General features: G+C 32.3%; 1 pseudogene; it reads right to left on the reverse strand.

The window, feature by feature from the left end:
• Positions 1-3,226: 3,226 nt before the first annotated feature.
• LOC112750940 (uncharacterized) lies at positions 3,227-7,690 on the reverse strand (annotated as a pseudogene).
• Positions 7,691-8,817: the final 1,127 nt, after the last annotated feature.

The raw sequence follows: 8,817 nt of genomic DNA on the forward strand, positions 1-8,817 counted from the left end.
AAAGATAAGCTTTGGGTAAGAATTATGTTGGCAAAATATTTATCTGGGAGTTCTTGCTTTTCACCCAAATTTTCTAATAATGTTTCAAGCACTTGGCGAACGATTTATAAGACAATAGAAAAGCTTCGTGATGGTTTTGATTGGTGTACAGGCAGGATGTCTCAATCCTTTTGGTATCATGCTTGGCGACCATGTGGAACGCTAGCTCCTTTGGTTCCTTTTGTGCACATTTCTGATTCTCACTTGAAGTTAGAAGATGTCTGGCACCTTGGGCATTGGCGGTGGGATATTCTTTGCACAATGATTCCGGAAGAAGTTAAACTTGATTTGATGCTCTTTGATCCTATCAAGCAGGCAGGAGATAAAACAGGTTGGTTTTGGACAAATTCAAATACTCTCACCTACTCGACTAAAAGCGGGTATGAATGGCTATTGAAGAAGAAATTTGGCTGGAATGATAATGAAAATTGGCTTTGGCTTTGGCGCTTGAGAATACTGGAGAAGATAAAGTGTCTGCTCTGGCTTTGCCTCAACAACGGAGTTCCCACAGCTAGTTACCGGTTTCAAAGAGGTATTTCTACTTCTGATTTTTGTCAGAGATGTTATCTTGCTCTAGAGGATATTAACCACTGCTTTAGGACTTGCCAAAAAGCTCGTCAGATTTGGATTAGCTTAAATTTGGGAATGACCGTTGAGGACTCTAATTTGGATTTTGTATCTTGGATTCGTTCTAACCTCAACAAAAATGAGTTTCTCTTTGCAGCGGCCTTTTGGTGGATTTGGAGGGATAGGAACAATGACATCTTCCACCAAGATGATCCATGGAGTAAGGAGAAAATTGTTCACTTAGTTAAACATGCTGCTCGAGATTTTTCTAATGTTGTTATCTACCAAAAACATATTATTCCTTCTTCTTTGAAATATAACTGGGAACCACCTCCAATAAATGTCTGTAAAGTGAACTGCGATGCAAGCATTTTTGAAAATGAGCAATTAGCTGGCTTTGGATGTATTATTAGAGATAGCATGGGAATTTGGATAAAAGGTTGTTCTGCCAGTATACCTCTTTCTAGTGTTCTCTGTTGTGAGCTTCATGCTATTTGGAGAGGGCTTGTTATGGCTTGGGATTGCGAGTGCAAAGAGGTCATATGTGAAACTGATAATCTTGATGCGTTTCTTCTTGTTTCGCGAGGCACAACCAGCATGATTAGGAATGACTCTGATCTGCTTGACAAAATCAAAGAGATGCTCCAGCGCAATTGGACAGCTACTTTAGTGCTCATCCAGCGAACAGCAAACAGAGCGGCTGATTTAATGGCTAAGACTGCTGTTTTAAACAAGTAGGTGTATTTAGAGTGGTTACTGCCTCCTAATAATTTAGACATTATTATTAGAGAGGAGTACTACTCTTTTTCTTAGGTCTTTTTTCTTTGTGTTATGTTCAGTCACCAAAAAAAATTAATCAGAGTTAATTTTTGTTTCTACCTCTTGATAATTGTTTATTTATATTAAAAAAAATTATCAAACAATATTGACAAATCAACTTATCATTGAGAAAAGATTGAATGGAATAAATAAAAAATTGTCACCTAATAAAATATTGCACCCCATAGCTATTAGTTATTAGTTATTATCATTAAAATTAGGGATGCTAAATAATAATTTTTTACCGAGAAACAATGACCGCTCTTTAGGTCTGTTAATTTCAATAAATTTTTTTTAATGTGAATTTAAGGTTTAATTATTCTGTTGGTCTTTATAGTTTTGCAAAATTTTCAATTAAGTATTTATACTTTTTCTCTTTTTAATTGGGTCCCTACACTATTTTTTTTTCAATTAGGTCTCTCTTTGTAGTAATTGACTTAATTATATAGGAATCCAACTAAAAAAAATTGGTACAGAAACTCAAATAAAAGAAAAAATGTAGGAACTTAATTGAAAAAAATTTGGTGCAGAGACCCAATTAAAAAGGAAAAAAAAAGTATAGAAACCTAATTGAAAATTTTGCGAAACTATAAGGACCAACAGAGTAATTAAACCTTCATTCAACAACATATATTTCTAAACATGTTTTTTTTTTTGGTAAAATATATTTCTAAACATTAAAGACTTTGGGAAGCTTCAAAAATAATTTTTTTAAACTTTTGATTTATGAAAAGTAGTAATATTAATGTCTAATGCAATTTTCAAAAGTTTATAAGAGTTTATAGAAAAGTTTAAAAAAATGACTTCTTTTATAATATTATTACTTTTTATCACATTTCTATAAAATAAACATCTTTAAAATTAAAAATCCAAATACAAAATAACTTATTTATAAGCTACTTTTAATATAGTCATTTATTATTTAAGCTATTTTTTAAAAAAAATTTAATTAAACTGTTTATCCAAATTGAACCTAATAGCTACTACTATTTAGAGCTGCAGAAGACCAAATCTGAGTCCTGATCAATAAATCCCCTCCCTTCCCCTCCCCCAACGACCAAAGAGATTCTAATATACATCATTCCAAAAAAAATCTCACAAGAAGCAGAGAAAAAATATAACAACAACAATTAATAAAATTAAAAAAACACACAAAAAGGCTCTCGAGGCCCATCCATAGAAAAACTTCACTAATAATTTATCCTACAGAGGAAATAAAACTTCTGTAACGAAGTAGAAATAAATGTATCTACTCTAGAGTATGTCAGTTCATGTGAAGAAAAAAAAAAAGTTTCATTAGCATAACAATAGCCTTTTATTATATCACATTTTTTTTACTTCTTTTATTTCACTTAAAAAACACTGATAAAAATTATATTTTATAGACAACAACTTACATGTAAATATTTTTATATAAAAATAATATTTAAAAATTATTAAATAATTTAATAAATTTAACTAAATTATTATCTAACAAATTTTAACTATTAATTTTATATAAAGATAATTTAATATAAGTTTATTTTATAACATTAATTAAAAAAAGCAAATTGAAAAGATATATTTTCTCTTTGAATAAATATTCAAATTGGTCCCTGAAAAATTGTCCGATTTTTAAATTGGTTCCTGAAAAATAAAATTAATCAGAATTGTCCCCAAAAGATTTAAAAATGGTCACGGTAGTCCTTCCATCTCCCCTCCGTTCATTCTGTCAGTAACAATATTAAATCTTGTTTATGTGGCCGTTAGTGTGTCATATCAGCATGACAAGTTGGTGCAGAATGGCTGATGACAAGATATGTTTAGAAATTTTTGTCAAATTAATTTAAAGAGAATAAACTCTAATCCCTTATTCTCGTTAAATGCCATTGTTGTTGCAGCAACAAATTCATTCTGCAAAGGCCAAAATTGTTGTTGAACTGTATCATGGGCAACGTCTAGTTGGCCAGAGTCAAGACAAGGATACAATATGGTTGAAAACTATGCATAATATAATATATAGTCCTGCTAATAACTTATAATCCTCTTGCTGCTGCTACATCTTAAAAGCTGGAGATTTTGACTAAACTTCAAAGCTACTTGGTACTGTACAGTGTATCAAAAGAAAGTTGATGCCTTTAGCCTTGGGCTATTTAAACTCTATATTTTTTTTTTGAGCGTCTTTTTGAAAGATTCTTGAGGCTGAAAGTTAAAATTGAAATGATCTGAAAAATGTAAAGTGGCCTTATAAAAAAATGATACAAAGAATGTACTCATAATAAATAAATGCAATTCATATTACTACTACATACCTTCTGAAGCTCTCATTCCATTCGTGGAGAAGGGAAAATGGGGTGAAGTAGACAGAGAATTTTGGACAAACTGCAATACTGCCAAACGTCTCCTTTGTATTTCTACAGTTCTAGAGGTTGTTCTTGCTCTTGCATCAGTTGTCTCCTAAGAGATCTAGCATTCCCACAACTTTTTGGAACTACAAAAAAAAATTGAATCCTCTTTTCTAGTAATGCAGATCATAAATTTCTTGTCTTTCTCTTGGAATCCTCTTTTCTTTCTCACTCTGTGTTTTCTTCCTTCTCTCATTCTCTCAAACCCTATTCAATCGACATTTTCTTGGCATATAGAACTAGTAATTGTATTATAAATTGAACATAACATAAGCCGAGGCTAAAGATAGGTATTCATCATCACAAAAGGATTAATATAACATGCCAAACATAATGAATTTTTAAACGGCAAGAAGCTCCTGGTTTTCCAAATTTTTTGTTAAAAGATAATAGCAAATGCCTCCATTTGTGTATGTTTGTATAGATTTAGAAGAATATAAAGCACAAAAAACATAAAAAATATGCAGCAAAATGTAGAACAAGAACATGAAAGAATGAATAATTCAGAAGGCAGAGGGTATGACACAGTATTTGAGCTTAGAAATGAGGATTATGACAGCTTACTGTTTCTGCAGTTGATCTGGAAGAAAGGAATGTACTGTGCTTCATTCTTGATAATCCAAAATCACATAACTATACGAAAGAAAAAAAGAAAGGGTGAAAAAAAAACAATTAAACCATATCTACAGGTAGCATTCAGCATGCTATCAAGAAAATTCAATCATGACAATTAGTTGACACCTTCACAACCCAATTTTTATCAACAAGAAGATTTTGTGGCTTCAAATCATGGTGTACAATCACTGGAGTGCAGTTGTGCAAATGGTTTATTCCTCAGGCCTGTAGATTCAAGAGATATATGTCACATCAACTGAGTTTCACTGATTATGGCAATAATTTGATTAATGAAACTACATCGCAATAAAAGAAAACAGAATCTTACAGTATCGAGGGCCATCTCAACTGCCTACGCTCATCTAATTGATTGTTTGGCAGATGAATTAGTCTGTACAAACTTCTTTTGCATAGCAAATATAAAGTTCAGACTTCAGAGTCATTAAAAGTAATCCTTCCAGAATAACATTAACCAAAATAATATATAAATACAAAGAAATTCACCAAATAAAATCAAATTCAATTTCAAAGAGTTCTGTATTATTTCACTTTTAACACCTCCGTCACAACAACACACAATGAAACTCCAAGCCAGTAAGAGTTTTTTTAAAATGCTAACAATCAGAGAGTCAGAGACAATGGAACAATGTCTACACGGGATCTTAGACAAGAAATAATGAGGTAATTTATCTAAGAATTAAGAGAAAAACATCCTCTGGAAAAGTACTTCATAATGTACATATTTTCAGCAGGAGCGATTTCCAAGCATTACAACTGAGTAGCAATAATTAAGTAAATGGCCAAAAATTTTGAGACAACTGAACCATATTAACCTTAACTCGATGTTGCTCAGGATGAAGAAAAAAGGGGACATGCATTTTAGAAGGTGGGTTTAATTTTAAGATGGAAGTGAAAACTATATAGCCTGAGAAGAAATCCTTATTACCTACTTAAATTTCCTTTTACAACAATTCCCAGAGGATTCAATCAAATAAACAATAGCTCATGGTTGCTTATGATAAAACAGTCATAGGAATTAGTTTGATATATATATATATTTGGTACCTACAAAGTTACGGAAAAATAAGTTGCACAACAGAATAACAGAACAAACAAGAAAACAAAATTTCCAATCTTTTTCGTTTTGCTTAGTTTGTAGCATGATAAATATATGATCTAAGAGAATAACAGTATAGATTGCTATAAAGAGATCTTAAACACTAAATCAGTAAGCTATAACTAGGAATATCATCTAAATAATCAATAAAGTAGTGGAATTAAAAAGGATCATAGCAATTGCAAAAATCGAAAGTGCACAATTATATTGATGTCATGGCATTGCCAAAGTCCTCTGACCTAACAGACACAGAATTTACAAAACTATGATACATATTCAGCAACAATGAGATGTAATTTCAATTTGAGTTGATGTATCTTATCTTCTTTTATCAATTCAATAAGCCTCTAGCAACCATTTCCCGAAGAAGTTTCTCCGCCATGTCATTCTCATTTTTTTCAAACAAAGCACGGATAACAGTTTCAAAAGTGACACCATCTGGTAAGCAACCATTGCCTTCCATTTTTGACAAGAGTGCCAATGCTTCTTCAAACAAGCCCTCTTTGCAGAGCCCATTGATAATAATATTGTATGTCCTCACATTTGGAGGATAGCCTTTAACGGAAAGATTTTGAAAAATCTCTTTTGCATCTATAAGTCTTCCACCTTTGCATAGGCCATCTATAAGTATATTGTAAGTGAATATATCTGGATCAATGCCACTCTCTTTCATTTGCTTGAATAACACAAGTGCCTTGTCAACTTGTTTGATATTGAACATCCCATCCAACAAGGAATTGTAAGTCACTACATTAGCGGGTGGACCTCTCTCGTGCATCTTGACAAGAAGCTCCAAAGCACAGGAGATTCTCTTTGATTTGCTCAAGCCATCAATAAGAGTGTTGTAAGTTACCGTGTTTGGAACCAAGTACTTACGACGCATTTCTTCAAAGAGACTCAAGGCTTCATCGACCATTTTACTTTTGCACAAGCCATTAATCATGATATTGTAACTTTGAACATTAAGTAACACTCTACTTTGGGCCATTGTGTTGAATACATATTTTGCCTTATTTACCTGATTAACCAAACAATATCCGTCCATTAAACTGTTATAAGTAACCACATCTGGTTTCACACCATGTTTTGTCATCACAGCCAACACATTTTTTGCATCTTTGATCTTTCCTTCCTTGCATAGCCCATCGATCAAAATACTATAGGTATGAACATCTGGAGTAATGTTTCTAAGCACCATATCACTTAACAAATCAATGGCTTCCTTATATTGACCCTCAAGACACAATCCAAAAATGAGAGAACTGTATGTGATAACATTAGGAGAAATTCCCTTAGCAAGCATTTCAGAAAATAATTGAAAAGCCTGACTTACAAGTGTATCCTTGCAGAGGCTATCAATAATTGCGCTGTACATGAAGACATTGGGAGCTGATGTTTGCCGTGGGATGTTTCTCAACACTTGAATAGCAGCTGATGTTTGCCGGTCTTACAGAGCCCATTGATCAACGTCCCATAAGTGACTTGGTTGAAGTGAAATCCATGAGCCAGCACTCTGTCATGAAAGCGCACTGCTTTTTCAACACTACCACAGAGATAGAGACCTTTCAGGATTGTTGTCAATGTTACCGTATCAGGTTGATAATCCATTCTGAAAATCTTGGCCAATACAGAGAAAGCAAGTGAAATACGACCCATGCCGCAACAACAATTAATTAGGATGTTCAAAGTAAATAAGTTGGAAGCGATTCCCCTGGCTTGCAATTGCTGAAAAAGGGAAATGGCGGTGGGGAAATGGTTGGTCTTGGCAAGAGATCCCAAAATCTTGGTGAATTGGATGATGGATGGAGGGCGACGCATAGAGAGCATGCGAGTGAAGGAATGAACAGCTTCATCAACTTGGCGAAGGGATGGGGGCTCAGAATGAGTGTGAAGGGATAAAGAGGAAGGGAAGGAAACAAAATTAGGGATTTGGAGAAGAGAATACCTAAAAATGAAAGTGATCCTTGAGGTTGAGGATGACACATTTTAGAGATTCGCACTTTCGCTGTTGTCTAAGTTTGAGGGAGTTTGCTAACTCTGCGGAAATAGTCCTCTGTTTCCAACACCCCCCATACTAATGAAAGGTCTCCAGACTCCAGTCCCGTTTTACTTGGGTTCTATTGATTTTTCTTTTATCAATTTTATGAATTGGATGTATATACCAAAATAAATTACAAGGCTTGGGGGAGTAATGGTTTCATTATGCTCGAGAAAAAAAGGTGATCCATCAAACAACGACATCAGCAACAATAACAATAAAATTTAATTTTTTTGTTAGTCTTTAATCAACTCTTTATAATTTAGGGTCCATTTGGAAATTCCAAAAGTTATTCTTTTTAGCTTTTGATTTATAACAAATTACATTAATAATGTTTGGTATAATTTTTTAGATAAATTTTTAATTTTTTAAAAAATTATTTAAGAATTTTTGAAGAAGTTAAAAAATGTGACTTCTTCTATTATCAAAAGCTATTTTGTCACTCCTATTTAATGCATAACTTTAAAACAAAGACTTTTATAATAACTTTTCAAACACAAAATAACTTATTTTAAAGTTGTTATTAATAAAAGTCCTTATATTTTAAGCTCTTTTTTCAAAAGAACTTATTTAAAAAGTTTAGCCAAACTAGCCCTTAATCAAATTTTTAATTAAATTTTTAGAATATAAAATTTATAATTAAATCTTTATTAATTATTATTTAAAGGTTAAATTACACTGTTAATCTCTATATTTTTACTAAAATTACAAATTAGTCTCTACACTTTAAAAATTTATAATTAAATTCCTGTACAAAATAAAATTTTGTAATTAAGTCTTCAATAATATTTACCGTAAAAAAAATACACATTTACCATAATATCATCTTCTTTCTCTTCTCTCTATTTTTCCTCCTCCTCTCTTATGCATTTTTGTTCTTCTTCTTTAACATTAATACGACTTTAACAACAACAATGCCGAAATCATTGCTGATGACCAAATTCATTAACACGGAGTAAAAACCAAAATTAACAGTAATTATACAAACTACCACAATAATGTATACTATTATCATTGTCACGGCCCAAAATGAACCATGACCGGCGCTCAGGGAAACAGTTTCCTAGCAAGCCTATCAAACTCAAATATAAATCAAATAAGAAAGTTACAAATATTTTAAAGAAATTTACAGTTTCTAAAACGAATAATTTCATATTTTTAATAAAAGGTAAAACAATTAGATATGGATGGATCCTGCCTGTGATATATGGAGCATATGACGTCTAAGAACTCAACAA

The sequence above is a fragment of the Arachis hypogaea genome, chromosome 15 (genome assembly GCF_003086295.3).
Source record: "Arachis hypogaea cultivar Tifrunner chromosome 15, arahy.Tifrunner.gnm2.J5K5, whole genome shotgun sequence".
Taxonomy (NCBI): domain Eukaryota; kingdom Viridiplantae; phylum Streptophyta; class Magnoliopsida; order Fabales; family Fabaceae; genus Arachis; species Arachis hypogaea.